The 19,749-nt window shown below is 45.7% G+C and overlaps 1 protein-coding gene across 3 annotated transcripts in view; it reads left to right on the forward strand.

Moving 5' to 3' along the window:
- The first annotated feature begins 13,854 nt into the window (after window positions 1–13,854).
- Window positions 13,855–19,749, forward strand: part of HLCS (holocarboxylase synthetase) — a 227,620-nt gene continuing 221,725 nt past the window's right edge. For 2 of the 3 annotated variants that reach the window (XM_078074352.1, XM_078074449.1), the window contains exon 1: window positions 13,855–14,189. The gene's annotated coding sequence lies outside the window, so the exon portion shown is untranslated. Of the gene's footprint in view, window positions 14,190–14,373; window positions 14,651–19,749 lie in introns of those variants that run through there. The other variant, XM_078074388.1, reaches the window with a different exon arrangement.

A 19,749-nucleotide genomic window follows, 5' to 3' on the forward strand; every position in this document is an offset into this window, starting at 1 on the left:
GTTTTTAAAGAAGTTATTAAGGCCAAATGAGGTCATATGGGTGGGCCCCACTCTAATATGACTGTGTTCTCTCTCTCTCTCTCTTTTTTTTTTTTTTTTTTTTTTTTTTTTTTTTTTTAAAGATTTTATTTATTTATTTGACAGAGAGAGACACAGCGAGAGAGGGAGCACAAGCAGGGGGAGTGGGAGAGGGAGAAGCAGGCTTCCCGCCGAGGGAGCCCGATGCGGGGCTCGATCCCAGGACCCTGGGATCATGACCTGAGCCGAAGGCAGACGCTTAACGACTGAGCCACCCAGGCGCCCCTCTCTCTCTCTTTTTTTTAAGATTTTATTTATTTATTTGAAAGAGAGAGAGAGCACTAACGGGGGGAGGGGCAGAAAGAGGGGGAGAAGCAGACTCCCCACTGAGCAGGAAGCCTGACATGGGGCTCGATCCCAGGACCCCAAGATCATGACCTGAGCTGAAGGCAGAGGCTTAACTAACTGAGCCACTCAGGCACCCCCTCTTTTTTTTAAATATGTTTTTATTTTTTATTTTTTAATCTCTACACCCAATGTGGGGCTTGAACTCGCAAACCTGAGATCAAGATTCACATGCTCTTCCAACTGAGCCAGCCAGGCACCATGACCGGTGTTCTTATAAGAAGAGGAGATTAGGGGGTGCCTGGGTGGCTCAGTCAGTTAAGCAGCAGACTCTTGATTTTGGCTCATTTCCTGCTCACAGCCTTATTTCACCTTTAGCTGGAACAGGTGCGTGGTCCATTACTGACACTCAATACATGACTTTTAAATGAACAAATTGTATTACTTTTTAAAGCATCTATCTTCCCAAGTAGAGTGGGACTGTATTCTTCACTCTGTATTCCGCAAACCTGGAACAGTCTCTGTGTATTAGCATGGATATAAGTTTGGCTGTGCTTTAGAGACCCCAAGTAATAATGACTTCCACAAGATAGAAGTCTGTTTCTCACATAAGAGTCTGGACAGAGGTGGGCCGGATCTAGGAGGGAGCCCAGCTTCATTAGCTCGTGCAGGGTCCAGGCTCCTTCTGTCTTGTTACTCCACCTTCCCCAGGTGCTGCCAGCATCCTCACGACCCAAGAGGGCTTGTCACTCTGTCCATGTTCAGAGTAGCAGGATGGAGAGAGGGGGGAAGGGCATTGCTCCTCTCTCTCAGGATAACACCCAAATGGTGCACACATTGCTTCTATTCACATCCTATTGTGAACCTGGCCACAGGGCCCCACTAAATGCAAGAGAGGCTGGGAAGTATAGTAATTATTCCGGACTACCAGGCATCCAGCTGAAAATTCTGTTATTGTGGAGGAAGAAGAAAATAGGTACTAAGAGACAACTAGAAATCTTTGCTATACCGTGTCTCATAATAGATGCTCAATAAATATTTGAATTAATGAAATATTATTGCTGGAGTGATGGGGGGTGGGAGGGATGGGGTGGCTGGGTGATAGACATTGAGGAGGGTATGTGCTATGGTGAGCGCTGTGAATTGTGTAAGACTGATGAATCACAGACCTGTACCTCTGAAACAAATAATACATTATATGTTAAAAAAAAAAAAAAAAGATGTAGGAAGGGAAAAATGAAGGGGGGAAATCGGAGGGGGAGACGAACAATGAGAGACTATGGATTCTGAGAAACAAACTGAGGGTTCTAGAGGGGAGGGGGTTGGGGGGATGGATTAGCCTGGTGATGGGTATTAAAGAGGGCACGTATTGAATGGAGCACTGGGTGTTATACACAAACAATGAATCATGGAACACTACATCAAAAATAAATAAATAAATAAATAAATAAATAAATAAATAAAATAAAACTCACCCCCCCCAAAAAAAGAATATATGGATGTGATAATAATGCTCCAGGGGGCAATGAGGATCTTTAATTTTAAAAATACACCAGAACTGGGGTGTCTGGGTGGCTCAGTTGGTTAAGTGTCTGACTCTTGGTTTTGGCTCAGGTCGTGATCTCAGGGTTGTGAGATCGAGCCCTGTATCGGGCTCCACACTCAGTGTGGAGTCTGCTTAAGACTCTCTCTCACTCCACATGCACCCCCCCTTCTTTCTCTCTCTCTAAAATAAATAAATCTTTAAAAAAATGCACCAGAACGAGGTAAGTTCTGATTAATGTAAGTTGGAATATTTATCACATAGAGAGCCAGAGATTTTCACTGAACACAACAGAAAATATTGTCAGATTCTGTAACCTGAGGAAACAACTCAAAAAAAGTGTACCTAAACATAAGGGTGTAGAGAAAAAAACCCTCAAACTAACTAGCATATAGCTTAGGAAGTTGAAATTTACATGATGGTGTCAATATAAATTCCAAATCTAGTTCATAATAAAGGTCTAATGCATAGGCAGACTTAAGCAGTATTTTGTACGCCAGAAAAATTAGCATAAATATACTCACATGGCAGAAATAACTTCTATGACTATGACCCATTTATTTCAAGCAGTACTTGCTATGTAAGAAGTTCAGTGGAATTTATCTTTCTAGGTCTTTCCTCAAAACCTCTATCTCCTGTCCTTTTGCCACTACTGGCCCTGGTCATTATTTCACACCTTCCCCATGTGGGTCTCTCCTCCCTTTGATCTAGACTATACACTGCCTTGAGTGAATTTCCTGATGCTAAGTACTGGTTCAAACATTTGGTGATTCTCTGGTTATTCCTAAGCTTTTGGCTGAATATTTTGGATCTCCATAGTTATTTGATATTCAATACAAGTTGACCATTGAACAACTTGGGGGTTAGGGGTGCCATCCCCCCATCCAGTCAAAAATCTGCATATAACTTTTGATTCGCCCCAAACTTAACTACTAATAGCCTACTGTTGACCAGAAGCCTTACTGAGAACATAAGCAGTTGGTTAACACATATTTTGTGTTATATATTATACACTGTATTCTTACAGTTAAGTAAGCTAGAGAAAGGAAAATGTTATTAAAAAAATAGTAAGAGGGGCACCTGGGTGACTCAGTCGGTTAAGCGTCTGCCTTCGGCTCAGGTCATGATCTCAGGGTCCTGGAATCGAGCCCTACTTCGGGCTCCCTGATCAGTGGGAAGTCTGCTTCTCCTTCTCCCTCTGCATACGCCCCTGCTTCTGCTCTCCCTCTCTCTCAAATAAATAAATAAAATCTTAAAAGAAAAAGAAAGGAAAATTGTATGAAAAAATATAGTTCAGTGTTGTACTGTATTTATGGAGAAAAATCCACAAAAATCTGTGTATAAGTGGGCCCCTATGCAGTTTGAACCTGTGTTTATCAAAGGTCAACTGCATATCCAATTTACTCCTCACTCTAGAAAACCAGTTTTCTTGACGTTCTCCCTATTCATTTTTCATTTCATTTCATTAGCAGATCTTGTGTTCACATGGCTCAAAAACAACCCAGCATAAAAAGTGGCAGAGTAAGAAAGTCTCCTTCCCACCCCTGCGCCTTTCCACTCCATTCCCCTGTCCCCCACTTTTCATAGCTTCTTGTGAAGGCTTTAGGGTTCTTTATGCAAATATAAGCAAAATACACTTAGTTTCTTATCAGCCCCTCTGCCTTTACACAAAAGGTAGATTACCATATTCCAGATATTTCTATTTCCATATCAATGCACAGAAAGCTGCCTCATCTTTTTTTTTAAGAGTTGTACAGTGTGCCAGTGTGTGGAGTCCCAACATTTATTTAACTATCCCTACCTGATGGACATTTAGGTGGTTTCCCACCTTCCGTTGTTACAAAGCAATGCCTCACAGCTAACTTCACACAGATGCACACCATTATGCACATTCGTGACTCTATCAAAGGCTATGTTCTTGTTAGAGGTGCCTGAGTCGATCACCACTAAACCAGGTCCTCTTTCCTTTGGTACCTCCTATGGGCCTTGGCTCTGTGCCAGCAGCCCGCCACACTCTCTTGGGCCCTGGGAGAGATTTATTCCGCAGGACAGTTGGAGGAACAGGTGTACCGTATGCATGACTCATGGAACATGGTGAGCACAACCTTTTACCTTTTACCATCTCTTTAAATGCATCCAGTGGAAATGATCTTGCCCGCCCCAGATGAAAACTCTAGGAGGCTATATTAGTTTCCCAGGCTTTTGTAACAAAGTACCACAAACTGGATGGCTGAAAACAATAATTTTATTGTCTTTCAGTTCTGAAAGCTAAAAGTCCAAAATCCAGGTCTTGGCAGGGCCATGCCCCCCAATCCTTCTTGCCACTTCCCCGCTTTGGTGGCTAGCTGGGTCCCTCCAGTCTCTGCCTTGGTCATCATGCCCATCCTTCCTGTCAGTATGACCTTGTCTTAACTAATGACATCTGCAGTGACCGCATTTCCAAATAAGGTCACATTCTAAGGTACTGGAGGTTAGGACTTCAACATATCTTCGCGCGGGGGGGCATAATTCAACCCCTAACGTAGGCCCAAAACTTTTCTGCTCATTTCAGGTAGGACACAATGTTAGGGGATACTTTAAGCCACAAGTTCATTCTCAATTCAGAAACTAGTATTTCCAGTACTAGCTATCGATCAGTCCTTCAAGCTCCATTCCAAGGCCAGCTGCAGGTCAGGGGTTGGCAACTGCCTGCCTGCAGGAGGGGGTGTGGTTGGACGTTGCCGCTTTCTTTTGACTTCCTTGGTGCCCTGCCCATTAGCTCCCCACCACCCATGGGCTCAGTCTCCAGCCAGGATGGGAGAAGTGGGAGGATGGGACAGGTTTCACCCGCTGGGAGGCTCCATACTCTCAGGGGCTGTTCTTCAGCTCCTTTTCCTCTCATGGGTATTTTTGGAATTTCTTCGGAGATTTCCAACTTGGAGAATTCTGGCACATCCACCTTGATTTGGGGAATTAACTTGCAACTTCTTTTTCAGCCTTAGAAATCCAGCATTCCTCCCTCTGCTCCTAGGCAGCCCTTTAGGGGCAGGACCCTCAGTGATTCATTGCCAGCCCCCTACTTTCTCCCATGGCCCACATGTGATTCAAGGACCCCTACAAGAATTGCAGACAGCTGCATGCTCCCAGCCTTGCCACCAAAGCAGTTGGCCAGTCCAACTGGATTTCCTAGGGGATGTCAGACGCATGTCCACCGGGTCCTCCAAATGCAGGGACACAGACTAACACACTCTGGGCTATTCCTGGTAGAAGGAAGGGCCAGGAGAAGACACCTCACAGCAGGCCCAGGGCTCTCACCCCACTCCTCCTCTCTGACCCCTTGTCTTTCCTTGTTTAGGTTGAGGCGCTGGGGGACCAGGGAAGCATCGCTTCCTTTGCAGCTCTGGCCGGTGGGGGTCTTCCTCACCCTCTCTTTGTGTCTGATACACAGGCATCACGGTGTCTCAAAGAAGATCCCGTTCTAGTATTCTCTTCCTACCTGCCAGCATACTGACCATAAATACGACAAGAGAGTGATTTACAAAATTTTTCCCTGTCTTTTAAAGAATGTGTGTCCTGAAAACTGAAGGGTCTTTCAAAAGTTTTTTTTTTAATCTTTAAAAAAAATTTTTTTTAAAGATTTTATTTATTTATTTGACTGAGAGAGACGCAGTGAGAGAGGGAACACAAGCAGGGGGAGTGGGAGAGGGAGAAGCAGGCTTCCCGCTGAGCAGGGAGCCCAATGCGGGGCTTGATCCCAGGGTCCTGGGGTCATGATCTGAGCTGAAGGCAGACGCTTAACGACTGAGCCACTCAGCCGCCCTCAAAAGTTTTTTTTAATAAACTTTATTTTTAGAATAATTTTACAGAAAATTTGCAAGTGTGGAGTTCCCATAAACCAGTTTCCTGTTACTATATCACATTATTACAGTATATTTCTTACAGTTAATAAACCTATATAGAGGGGCGCCTGGGTGGCTCAGTTGGTTAAGCGACTGCCTTCGGCTCAGGTCATGATCCTGGAGTCCCTGGATCGAGTCCCGCATCGGGCTCCCTGCTCGGCAGGGAGCCTGCTTCTCCCTCTGACCCTCCCCCCTCTCATGTGCTCTCTCTCATTCTCTCTGTCTCAAATAAATAAATAAAAAATCTAAAAAAAAAAAATAATAATAAACCTATATAGATATTATCTGTTGTCTGTACTTTATTCAGATTTTCTGTTTTTCCCTAATGTTCTTTTTCTGTCCCAGGAACCCATCCAGATACCACATTACATTTAACCATCAATTTAGGCTCTTTTTGGTTGTGAAAAACCTTTCAGATTCTCCTTGTCTTTCATGACCTAGACAGTTCTAAGGTCAGGTCAAGTATTTTGTAGAATGATCCTCTGTTGGAATTTGTCAGATGTTTTTCTCATGATTACATGCAGTTATGGGTTTGGGGGAGCGTGGCACAATAGAAAACATATTTGGTCTTTGTCCCCAGGGCCTGGCGCATAGCTCCCAAACCCTTGGAAGCTCCTGGTAAGGGCAACCACAGCTGAGGTTAAGTTAATGAGGTGGTAACTGTGGGCTCCCAGATGGCTCCCAGACGGGGGCTGGGAGCTGGGGAAACAACCAAGCGATGAGAAGGTTGTAAATTTCACTTACTAACTCAGCCTCCACCTACCCGAATGAAATCATAAAAACCATCAGAGAGAAGGGTTCAGGGCTGGGTGCTGCCAGGGTGGGGCCGGGCAAAGGCACAGACGCTCTGGACCTCCCTTTGGTGCTTCTCTTCCATCGTCCTGCTCCTCATGAGTTGTACCCTTCACCGAATACGGGTAAGGAAAGCCCCTTCCTGAGTTCTGGGTGTTCTAGGAATCATCAAACTGGAGGGGTGCAGGTGGGAACCCACCCACGAATTTGTAGCCTGCGTGGCAGAAATGTGGGTGGCGTCTGAAGTGGGGGCAGAGAATCCGAGACCTGGTTGTTTTGGTGTTGGAAAAGACACCCGTGTTTGGGACTGGGATACATCTTAGTAAAGAGGATGACCAGGGAAGGCCAGCGGAGAGCCCCTCTTTTTGCTGAGCATCTTGAGATAGGATCTATAAGGCAGTTGTAAGGGGGTGACAGACTGGAGGACTGCATAAAGGAGGGTTAAAAAAAACAGCGTCAGTAGGGGACAACGCGGGGGAGAGAAGGCTGGAAGGGAAGCATCGAACGGTTTCGTTTCCCGCGTCTAGCGTTAGAGAAGCGCCAGGCGCCGCCACATCCCCGGCGTTCGCACGCCCTCCCGCGGCCCCAAACCCCGCGGCGCGCGTCCCTTCCGGAGGCGGTGGGGGACGCAGCGGGGCGGGGCGGGCAGGCCGGCCGCCGCCGGGGGAGGGCGGGGTCGCAGTCCGGGCCGCAGGCCGCCGCGGGGGAAGGCGGGAGACCCTCCCGGGCCCACCACGGAGGGGGCGGGGCGGCGCTTCCGGAAGGGCCGCGAGGAAACCTCGCGCATGTCAGCGCCACCGCACTCGCGCTCCTCCCCGCAGGGACCCCGCCGGCTCGGCCCGCTTGTCAGTGCGCAGGCGCGGCCCGCCGCCCGCAGCCTGGCCAACCACATTCTTGGGTCCCGCCCGCCACCGGGCGCCGTCCCAGACGCACGTGTGTGCCAGGTGCAAGCGGGAGCGGGAGCGGGAGCGAGCAGGACGGGCCCACGCGCGGCCGGAAGACACGCGGGAATCCTCCGCAGCGTCGGTGCGCCCGAGGCTTGCTAATGACCCAAGTCCAGGGGCAAGGGGGAAAGGATTGGTACGTTTACCCACATTGAAAAACAAAAATCGGTTCAGAGGCAAACAAAAACCTACCATAAAGAAAGTAAAAGATGGGGAGAATATATTTGCAACGTATATCACAGATACAAGGTTAATATCCCACATAAGTAAATAAGACTGAGGGAACCAAAGATCAGAATTCCAATTTTAAAGAAGGCGAGAGACATGAATGGATAATCTGCAAAAAAAAAAAAAAGTATGAAACTGGTCCTTAAACGAAAAGATGTTAGGTTCTTATAGTAAGAGAAAAGCACATTATTCTGAGATACGATTTCTAACTTAATCCAGTTTGCAAAAGTCAAAAGCGAGAGGACAGGCTGTGGGGACACAGGCACTCATACATTGCTGGTGGGAATGCAAGACGGTACAACTGCCGCACAGGGGAATTTGGCAACATCTAACAAAAGCTGGTGTGGGGCGCCTGGGTGGCTCAGTTGGTTGAGCGACTGCCTTCGGCTCAGGTCATGATCCTGGAGTCCCTGGATCGAGTCCCGCATCGGGCTCCCTGCTCGGCAGGGAGCCTGCTTCTCCCTCTGACCCTCCCCCCTCTCATGTGCTCTCTCTCATTCTCTCTCTCTCAAATAAATAAATAAAAAAAATCTTTAAAAAAAAAAAAAAAAAAAGGCTGGTGTGTATTTACCCTTTGACCCAGCAGTTTCACAGCTAGAAACTCTCCCTGGAGAAACACTTACGCCAACATGAAAGTATATATATGTACAAAGTTACCTATTGCAGCATTACTTGCAATGACAAAATTTTGGAGACAATTTTTGTGCCAATACGTAGACAAGGGGTTGAATAAACTGGCACGTTCATACAATGAAATACTATGCGGTTGTTAAAGAGAGTGAGGAAGATATCTGTGAGCTGATATGGAGTGATTTCTAGGATATATTGATAAGTGAAAAAAGTTATATACAAAATACATATATTATGCTACTTTTTGTGTAAAATGAGGAGAAATAAAATATTCAAGGATCTGCTTATTTTTGCTAAAAAAGAAAACTCAGGAAGAATCAACTAGAAACTAATAAATTGGTTACTTAGAGCGGATGGGTGGGAATGGGGAGAAACTGAGGGGAATGACATGTATTCAAGCGTACTTTTTTGGGGTAGTTTTGACTTGTAGAAACATGGATGTTTTAATATTCAAAAAGTAAAATTAAATCAACAAAGAAGGGGGAAGAGAAAACTAAAATTGAATACAAACAGAAGTAAACTAATGAACTAAATGCTATAGTAAATTAACTGCTGAAGTAAACCCAAATTACTTTTGAACACAAATCTTTGTACACCTTCTGTGTGTAAACAAGCAAACAAAACTACAAAGAAATTTTGAACTTCACTTAGTTGCCAGTGGTCCGGGGGAGCAATTCTGAAAATATTGTGTGTGTATTGTAGGATCAAGTAAATTGATGAATATACTATGGTATATTCATTCTCCTTTGGAGTAGGGTGTTACAAACATGGAGGGAGGGGCGGCAAGGCAGAACTCTGTGGATTGGAATCAGAGCTCTGTCAATTGGAATCTACTTCCTAGATCTGCCTGCTGAAAAAGCCTGGGCAATAGGGCCACTCCAAGAGCCATGAGCATTCCTTGTGTCCATATCTTAGTTTCTAAACACCATTGTCCAGAGCTCCTTGGAGTAATGGCTCACTCCGGGAGAGGCAGGGCAAGTGAAAGATACTCAGGAACAGCTTGTGCCAGCTGAAAGCAAGGAGGTGCAGAAAGAATGATGGAGACAGGTCAGGAGGGACACAGGGGCCAGCTTGATAGGGCTTACAATGGCCAAATTTAGAGCCACTTGAAATCAAAATGAATAGTGACAGTAGTGAATTATGACATTGGAAAAAAAGGATCCATGAGTCCAGAATGATACTAAAAAAACAATCTTGCAAACAAACAGAGGAATGGCTCTTCTTTACAGTAGAGTACCAACTAATAAATGCTAAAGGGACAGCAGAGTTAGAAAAGTAACTGTCGTGCAACTATTATAGCAATAACTGACTCAGGCGGGAATCATTAATAGATGCTAAAACCCCTGGGTGAAAGCTTGTTGGGGGATATTACATAGTCACACTCCACAGGAACCTTTTTATAGTGGGAAAATCTGGTGGATACCACCTTAACCATGTGATCAAAGTCAGCATCATCAATAAGGGTGACCTGACACCATATGCCAAAAAGGCATCCCCTGAATTGGATCATAAAGAAACAGACAAACTCTTACTGAGGGATAATAATATGGGCCTGACTCTCAAACAATGTCAAGACCACAAAAGACAAAGACTAAGGAACTGTCCAGATTAAAGGGGAATAAAGAGACATGACAACTGCATGAAATGCGTGACTTTGGCAAAGATAATATTACCATAAAGGGTGTTATTGGGACAATTGTCAAAATGTGAGCATGCACTGAACACGAGATACTGGTGTTGGATCGGTGTTCGAATTTGAACATTGCAATGTGGTTACATAAGAGAACCTTCTTGTTCTTAGGAAATTTACCCTGAAATACTTAGGACTGAAGAGTCATGATTTCTGCAACTTAATCTCAAATGGTTTGGGGAAAGAAGAAAAGTCTGTGCGACACTTTGTACCACTTAGTGGATACACCCCAATCTGCCTAATATGTTCCCTACTGTGGAACATTTAAAATTTTCCAATTAAGGGGCACCTGGCTGGTGCAGTGTGTAGAGCATCCGAGCCCCATGTTGGGTGTAGAGATTACTCTAAAATAATAACTTAAAAAAATAAAATAATAATTCAAAAAATAATCTTTAAAATAAAAATTAAAAGAGAATTTAATAATAATTTAAAAATAATAATTTAAATAATTTTAAATAATAAAATATAAAATATAAATAATTAAAAAAATAAAAAAATGTTTTGCCAATTAAAATCACTCATAAACCATGTGGCTATCAGTATCTTTATGAATCTAATTTCTTCTTTTATTAGCATTTTTAGAATGAATGCCCACAACTGTGAATCCCAAATCAAAGAGTGTAAATGTTTTTTGGCCTTTAAGAAGAGTGGTAGCTTGGGGCGCCTGGGTGGCTCAGATGGTTAAGCGTCTGCCTTCAGCTCAGGTCATGATCCCAGGGTCCTGGGATCGAGCCCCACATCGGGCTCCTGGCTCAGTGAGGAGCCTGCTTCTCCCTCTCCCTCTGCCTCTCTCCCTGCTCATGTTTTCTCTTTCTCTCTCTCTGTATCTCTGTGTCTCAAATGAATAAATAAAATCTTTTTTTTTTTTTTTAAGATTTTTATTTATTTATTTGAGAGAGAGAGAATGAGAGGGAGAGAGCACATGAGAGGGGGGAGGGTCAGAGGGCGAAGCAGACTCCCTGCCGAGCAGGGAGCCCGATGTGGGACTCGATCCAGGGACTCCAGGATCATGACCTGAGCCGAAGGCAGTCGCTTAACCAAATGAGCCACCCAGGCGCCCTGAATAAATAAAATCTTTAAAAAAAAAAAAAAAAAAAGAAGAGTGGTAGCTTGAGATGCCAAGAGTGGCTGATTTAAATAGAAGGTTGTATGTACGGGGCGGGGGGGGTGACAGCATAGAGCTACAAATAGCAGGAGATTCTGAAAGCAGCTGCTGGGGCTACCGTGCACAGGACTCTTGTGTCACTAGGAAAACCCCCCCACACCAAGCTCACAGCAGACTTTTTAGGCTAGTAACACCCCTGCCATTGTCCTGCGAACCATGGGTCTACTCCAAGCCACCATGGCCTACACCTAGATTTTGGACAATAAGGGTTTGTGATTAGCTGGCTCGTTGCCTCTAGAGGATTCTCTTAAGAACCACAATGTGAAGTTTTGTGTTTGGGAACCTCACAATTCTCCAAGGCAGTTGTAAAAATCAGTATAAACTGCAAATTGAAAAGAACAGGTATTTGGCCTAAAAGGTATTCAGTTGAGAACAAATAAAAACCGCTGGTAATGGGAGATATATTGGTATAACTACTTTGGAAAACAGTTTAGCATTACCTTTAAAAACGAATGTTAATTAGCTCAACCCAGTAATCCCTCTCCTGGGTCCACAACCCAGAGAAATGTTTTGCCCACTGGCTCCGGGGATAAGTAAGGGGATATTCAGAGCAGGACTGTCTGTCACAGCAAACAAACTGTAAATAACTCAGTGTCGATCAGCTGGACAAGGGCTAAACAAATGATGTAGTCATACAACAGAATATTATATAGCAGTGAAAATGAATATAAAGTGCAGCTATGCAAAATTATATGTGTAAATCTTAGAAACATGGCATGGAAAAGTGCCAGGCTCAGAAGTGTACTTATTGAATAATATTTTTATAAAGCTAAAACAAAACAATGTACTGTGTAGGGATATACTCGTTTAAGATGTATTTTTTAAAGCAAGGGAGTGATAAATGGAATATCAAGGATGAGGAGTCAGGGGTATGGGATGGGAAAGATAAGAAGTATAGAGGTATTGGCAATATTCTAGTTTTTGTTTTTTTAAACATGCACTGTAAATGTCCTTCATAGGTGAAGAAATGCAAATGACTAGTAAAACATTGAAAAAAAAAGTTTTTCCAGTAATTCAAAAGGAAAGAAAAACCACTCTTTTAAGAGAAATAACCATTTTTCATTAATCAAAGTAGTAAAGATTTATTTTTATTTATTTATTTTTTAAAGATTTTATTTATTTCTTTATTTGACAGAGAGAGCTAGAGGGCACAAGCAGAGGGAAGGGCAGAAGGAGAGGGAGAAGCAGACTCCCTGCGGAGCAGGGAGCCCGACGCGTGGCTTGATGACGCGGGGCTCGATCCCAGGACCCCGAGATCATGACCTGAGCCGAAGGCAGATGCTTAACGATCTGAGCCACCCAGGCATCCCAAGATTTATTTTTTTTAGAGCGGGGGAGGGGCAGAGACAGAGGGAGAGAGTGAATCTTAAGCAGGCTCCACTCCCAGCGCGGAGCCAGACTCAGGGCTCAATCTCACGACCCTGAGATCATGACCTGAGTCAAAATCAAGAGTTGGACGCTTAATCGACTGAGCCACTCAGGTGCCCCTAAAAGTAATAAAGATTTTTTTAAAAGGCTGTCCTCTATTAGGAGATAAAATGATACAACATTCAAGAAGTTTGGCCTTAGGTTCCCATAGTCTTAGGCTTATATCATTTGACCCAGTAATTTCACTTATAGGAACATAGGAATATATCCTAAACAATTACCAGAAAGGTGGCTAAAAAGTTTTTGTATAGGACTGTTCTCAGCATTGTGTGAGCAATCACTTGGGGGAGAAAACAGCCCAACAACATGAGAGGAGTGAACAAATCATGGAACACTCAAATGTGGAATATTTTGCAGCTGTCAGCAATTGTGGTTCTTGAAGACATTTACTCTGGTCACCTGAAATCTGCTCACTCTGGTCACTCTGAATTCCGCTGTGTTTACTAGAAACCTCAGCAGTGACGGCAGATCTCAACTTGAGGTTTTCTCTGACCTGGAGGCCATCCATAGCCACCTAACTGCAGGCCAGACTCCATTCCTTTTCCCAGATTCTTAGTCTTTGCATTTATCTCGTTTTTTTTTTTGGGGGGGGGTGGCAGTATTCCTAATGGACATCATGGGGCCTTCTATGGAGGTCCTACCACAGAATAATGAATTCCCTATTCCCCAAAACACAGATGGGGAAGGCTCAAGTTCGTGCTTGAAACTGCTGTGCTGACAGCGAGGCTTCAGGGATTAGATGGCAAAAATAGGACCATCCATGGTTGAGGCATCAATGGAAATCTAAGTGCCCCTAGCAAAGGAACAGTAAATCCAGGTCTCAGTTACTCTTGTGATGAAAGCAGTTAGCACCTAGCACGGGAACAAGAAATCCACTGAACAAGCAATTTAAAAAAAAATTTTTTTGGGGGCGCCTGGGTGGCTCAGTTGGTTAAGCGACTGCCTTCAGCTCAGGTCATGATCCTGGAGTCCCGGAATCAAGTCCCACATCAGGCTCCCTGCTCAGCAGGGAGTCTGCTTCTCCCTCTGACCCTCCTCCCTCTCATGCTCTCTCTCTCATTCTCTCTCTCGCAAATAAAATCTTAAAAAAAAAAAAAATTTTTTTTTTAATATTTTTATTTATTTGCGAGAGAGAAAGATGGTGAGAGAGAGCATGAGCGGGGCGGGGGGGGGGGCGGGGGGGGCAGGGCGGGGAAGGGAGAAGCAGGCTGCCCACTGAGCAGGGAGCGCCATGCAGGGGCTCCATCCCAGGACCCTGGGATCATGACCTGAGCCGAAGGCAGATGCTTAACCTACAGAGCCACCCAGGTGCCCCAGAATAAGCAATTTAAACCCATAATCTGCACCTCCTTCACCCAAACATCCTAGCAAGAGGGGCCAGATTTGGCGACTTTTCCTTCGCATCTAGCAAAACCTTCAGCCACCTTGGTTTCACTCTGTGCCAGGAATAAAGACAGATCTCGTCCTTGCCCCTGGAGAGTTTCCAGCCTCAAAGAGAAGGCAGACTCAGGGTTCAAACAATTACAAGGTGGGTGAGTGTTGTTGCTGGAGTGTGTGGGGGGAGGGGGGAGGGGGCTCACCTAGCCTAGGCGTGGGGCGTGGAGCGTGGAGGGAGACCTCCCTGGGGAGGTGACATTTTGACGTTTAAGGCAAAACCTAAGGACAGGTAGGAGAACGCAGGGGCAGGCCAGGCCGTGCTCTGGGCGGCCAAGTGGGGGAGAGCCGGGGGAAGGGTGCCCAGGTTGAGCCAAAAGTCCCTGCCAGTGTGGCCAGCGGTGGCCACAGCAGTCAGGATTTGGGGTTGTGCAGCGGCAGTGGGGCCCCACCGAGGGGTTTCCCTACCTGGCCTTTCCCACTGTCTGTTCCCGACGCCCCCGCTGCCACCTGCTCTGTCCTGGGCACACCTTCCGGGGCATTTCGGCAGCGGCCGGCCACCCGGTGGGCCGCGGCGCGGAGCCCGGCTGGGGGTGCCCCGGGCTCCGGCAGCAGGTACGTGCGGCGCGGATGGCGGGGCTCGGTCCGGCCCGGTAAAGTGCCCGGTCCCGGCTCCACGGGGCCCTGGGCGCACGCTCCTCCGTGGGTTCTCCAAGAAGCGGCCGGATTCTTCGGCTCGGTTTCCTGCCTTTGATCCTGCTGTTACTCCCCTAGGGGGGAGTTATTTATAGAAGGGAATAGTTTGATCACCTCCTGCTCGTCTGGTTTTGCTTTTCTTATTCAACATGCCCGGGGGCTGGATGCAATCATCTTCCCAGGGTTGAAATCTCGTTCAAAGCGGGCTGCATAAAGCAGTTCCAATTCAGCTGCGTCATCTGCTCTTGGCTTCTTCAGGAAACGGCCTTTTCTCTAGTTAGGGCTTTACAAGCATTTATAAACCCCGTAACGTACAGGCCCTGTGGTTACTGAGTTCCTTTCTCACAGTCTCAATTTCTCCTTTTATTCCACCAGATTTACTGTTATTTTCTTGTAAACTGCCTGCAATGCTTTTGAGGCTAAGATGCAGGATTTGCATAAACTCATTTTATTTTTTTGTTTAGCTATAGTATAGGTTTTGTTTTTTTTTTTGAAGTAGGCTCCATGCCTAGCAAGAAACCCATCACAACCGTAGATCAAGACCCTGAGATCAATACCTGAACTGAGATCGAGAGTCAGATGCTTAACCAACTGAGCCACCCAGGAGCCCCTATATTAGGTTCTTTTATAATTGAAGTGTAGTTGACAATGCTTTGGGTGTGGCACATAGTGATTGGACCACTCTATGCATTATGCGGTGTTCACCACAAGTGTAGCATTTAAAAAATACGTTTGCATTAAAAAAAAATCACAGGTTGACCTGCGAAGCAAGGGACACCAACAAGGAGCATGGCAGCTTTTCTGGACCCCTTCCTGGAGTCTTGGTGCTGGTGCTCTACAAAAACCCAGTGAAAACAAGAAAGCAGAGCCATGCTGGCCTGGGAACGTAAGGGGCTGCATGTAATGCTCCCATTCTCCCACCGACTCTTTCCACCAAACTTCGCTTTCCAGACCCATGAAACTTCCAGTAGCAAAATTTGATAACAGGTGTGAGGTTTTTTTGTTTTTTGTTTTTTTTAAATAAGCAGGGATTCACTTTCCCTAAGCATGGAAGTCTCAGTTCCTAGGACAAAATGCCCCGGTTGGCTGAGGGAGAAGAGAGAATTCAGTTATTATGTGCCTCATCTGCCCCTTTTCATGGCCTTTGCAGCCACAAGGGGAGGACCCGTTGGTGCTGGGTGTTACCGAAGTGACTGTAATTTACACCGAGTTTGCTTTTTGATAAATTATCATCCGTGCTTTGCTGGGTGACATTCCCAGGGTGCTCTGCTGAAGCGCCCCTGAAGTTTTTGACCCTCAGTCCTGTCACTCCCAGTTGTCCCTTGATGCCCCTCTGCTTGTCCCTTTCTCAGATCTCAGGCTCTGTCTGGGATTTTACTTGGCAAATCATGAGGCAGCAAATTATATTACAATGTTTCTGTCCTCCTTCCTACACACTGGGGGGTGGGAGGAGGATGTCTACTCTGAATTTTCTAAATTACTGTGGTGGACACTGATAGCAGCCACAGTCCAGAACTTGACACTGACTTCAATTTAAATCTCATTCTGTTGGGACATTAAATGATAACACCTGAAGTAGAGGTTCAAATGGTAGGGATGTGAGGCACTGTGACTGGTCGGCTCAGGAACATTTGGGGGCAGACACACTTTTCCATGCCTGAGGAAGGCAACTTGATCTACTTGAAAGGAGCCCTGCTTTGGGTAGACCACAGCCCGTTTCCTGTGCTGTTAGAAGGAGGTAATAATATTCACCCCTAAGAGTTAGGAGGATGAAATGATAGCGTCTTGTTCTCCTATTCCCTTCCTTTTGACTCATCCAGGTGGGCTGTTCCTGGATCAGGTCACTACCAGGCCCTGTGTGCCCACCTCCTTCTTAATCCTCAGCCAGGACCATGTGGATGCTGTTATTCTCCAGGAGGACTGTGAGAACAGAGGCACCTGCCCACAGTCACATGGTCACTGTATGTGTCCGTGTCTGTGCCCGTGGCGGGAGCCGGGGATCTGGGGCAATATTTGAACCCGGGATGCCTGACTCCAGATGGATGCCTCTGTTGCTTCACCATGCAAACTGCAGCTCACACAGGCTCAGCCCTGGGCTGCTAAGAGGATGCAGTGCTAAGGCTTTTTCATTTTGGTTGTAAAGGTTTTAGTCAATTTCCACAGTCATTCATTTGACCTCTTTAACCAGCGTTTTAAAAGTGCAACCCTTTTTGTTCAGGAAATAGGAAGACAACTGCTGAGTGGGGCTCACCTGTTTGCTGTTCAGTCTCTGATCTATTGAGGTGGTTTAGACTTTTGAGTCTGCTGAGTGCTGTGTTTGTCTAATCTCTGGAAGCTTATGGTACTAATCGCCCCAACTGGAGGTCTTATCTGATGGGCAGGAAACTATTCACAGATGGTGACTCCCTTCCCCCAACTAGGAATGGATTTTTATGTGCATAGGACGTAAAGGACCACTCCCCTCTGTTGGATGAAGATAAATTTGCTTTCAGTGGAGAGAGTTTTGTGAGCACTTCGCTCTCTAGTGGCCAAGTAGGCAAAAGAGTTAAACAGTTCTCCCTCATCTTACAAATTGAGGTACGAGCCAGTTTAGTTTCAGAAACTTTTATCGAGCAACAGTGAGAAATACCAGGGTTATGAACGTGAATAAGACATCACTGCAGATCAGGTCCTTGTAAAGTGAATCACGTCGTAAATGTATTAGGATTTTATAGCTTGATGATCTGGTTTGTGTCACTCCTTTTTTAAATAGTTGAAAACTGGGACCCAGAGAGATGAAATGATGTGCTGAAGACCATAAGGCTAGTTAGGGACAGGGGAGAAAATGCCAATGAAATTCAGTAGAAGGTTATCTCCTAATTTTTATGACTTTTTATTTTGAAATAATTTCAGACTTACAAGAGTTGCAAAAATAGTACAGAGTTCTTTGCTCGGCTTCCTCCAGTGTTAACATCTTACACAACCATGGATTTATCAAAACTAGTATATCAACTGAACTACAAACTTCAGATTTCACTAGTCTTTCCACTAAAGTCCACTTAGTTCCAGGATCCAATCCAGGGTACCACATAGCATTTATTACTTTTTTTAGATTTTTAAAAAATTTACCCTAGCATTTAGACTGCAGTTTTAAACTTTGTATTTTCCTGTACTTGAGGTTCTTTAAGATGTTGTTGAATCAGTGACATTGAGCTGTAGTACAAGAAATGTACCCCAAGCCTCTTTTGGTTTTGCAGCTGTTTCCAGAGCCAGCTGTTTGCCGGGAGGATCTTGATGAACCCTCACTTACAGCTTTTTGGATGTGTCCGAGTTCTGGACAATCCCAGCCTGTCTGATCTGGTTACAAAAGGCTGCCCTCGGGGCCAGCAGCACCATAGTCTGAGCCTTCTGCTACTGTTCCCTCTTGGATCTTGAGTCTCATTTCTATTTATTACTGTTGTGCATAGAGCATTCTTTGCTCTCAGGTGCCTGGTTTATATGGTGAAGGACTTTGGAGTCAGAAGGACATAAATCCAGCCTCCAGCATCCCCACCCAGTTGTGGTACCTTGAGCAAGTCACTCATTTGCTCCTCTGCAAGATGGGGACAACAGCCTCCCTGCAGAGTCGAGAGGTCTAAATGTAAGAATATACACAGTGATTAGCATAGTGCATGATGTGCTGATGTGGAGAGAATAAACAAGTTGATGGACGGCACGAGGGGGAGACTAGGCTAGCTGGGTACAATGGAGTCTCGAATGCCAGGTAAGACACTGAACTCCCTGGTGGGCAAGGGTGAACACTGAAGGGTTTGAGTAGGGGAGCGATGAGATCAGAGTTGACCTTACAAAGTCACAATGTGCTGGATTACAGAGAGGCGGGAAGCAGGAAACCCACAGGGGATCATCAGGAGGCTATTGTGTTAGTTCCGATGAGCGGATGAGAGCAGAATGGGCACTTGGACTGGATGAGGGGTGGGGTGGAAAGATGAAACTCTCAAGAGACGGTGTGGAGATGTCATCCACTGATACAGAGGATGGGAGGCGAAGGCGGGACTCCAAGATGACTATGTCCTAGGTCCACGTGAAAAAAAGACTGATGTCATTAACTTAGCTAGAGAAATCAGGACAAAGAGGAAATTTGTGGGGGAAAAAATATAGTTGGTTTTATTCATGTTGCACTTGGGATACCAACAGAAGGTCCAAGTAGGTATGGAGAAACAATGATTGTGGCCCTGTAGCCATCTGGACATCATGCCCAAAGGGTGGCCACTGAAACCCAAAGAGCAAACAGACCACCCTGGAAGAGGATGTAGGTGAGGCCAGAGTTGGGGGCAAAGACTCCTTCCAGACCAGTGGTTCACAGAAGGGTCCGAGAGACAGAACTAGGATATATCAGTTAGCCCTAGCTGCCATAACAAGGTACCGCAGACAGGGCAGTTTCAACAGCCCAAATATATGTCCTCACGGTCTGGAGGCTGGACGTCCAAGATCAAAGTATCAGCAAGTTAGTTTCTTCTGAAGGTTTTCTCCCTTTGTGTTCACGTGGTCTTCCCTTTGTGTGCATCTCTATCCTAATCTAAGGACACCAGTTATCCTGGATCAGGGCCCACCCATATGACCTCATTTTACCTTAAGCACCACTTTTAAAGGCCCCATCTCCAAATAGTCACATCTTGAGGTACTGGGGATAGAATTTCAACATTAGAACTTGGGTGGGGGGGAGGGGCACAATTCAGCCCATAACACAGAAACAGAAATAGATAATGACTTTTGAAAGAACTCAAGGTAAGAGTTTCAGAAAGGACAGGGGCTGGCTCAGATCCACTCACGCCCCTGGCCTCTTCCCCTCTCTCCAGTGATTCACAAGGAAGGAGGCTCTTGGAGGCGCCTCTTTCGTTTGGCTTCCAAAGAGGTATGTCAAGGGCGATGGCAGAGCCCAGAGGACTGGAGAAGCCAGGGGAATTCCCCTCTTCTCCCTAGCTCTGGCAGGGTCCCCAGCATTAGCTGTTATCCCTGGGAGGTTCCCCCTTCCACCAGGT

This window comes from Halichoerus grypus, chromosome 1 (assembly GCF_964656455.1).
Source record: "Halichoerus grypus chromosome 1, mHalGry1.hap1.1, whole genome shotgun sequence".
In the NCBI taxonomy this organism is placed as follows: domain Eukaryota; kingdom Metazoa; phylum Chordata; class Mammalia; order Carnivora; family Phocidae; genus Halichoerus; species Halichoerus grypus.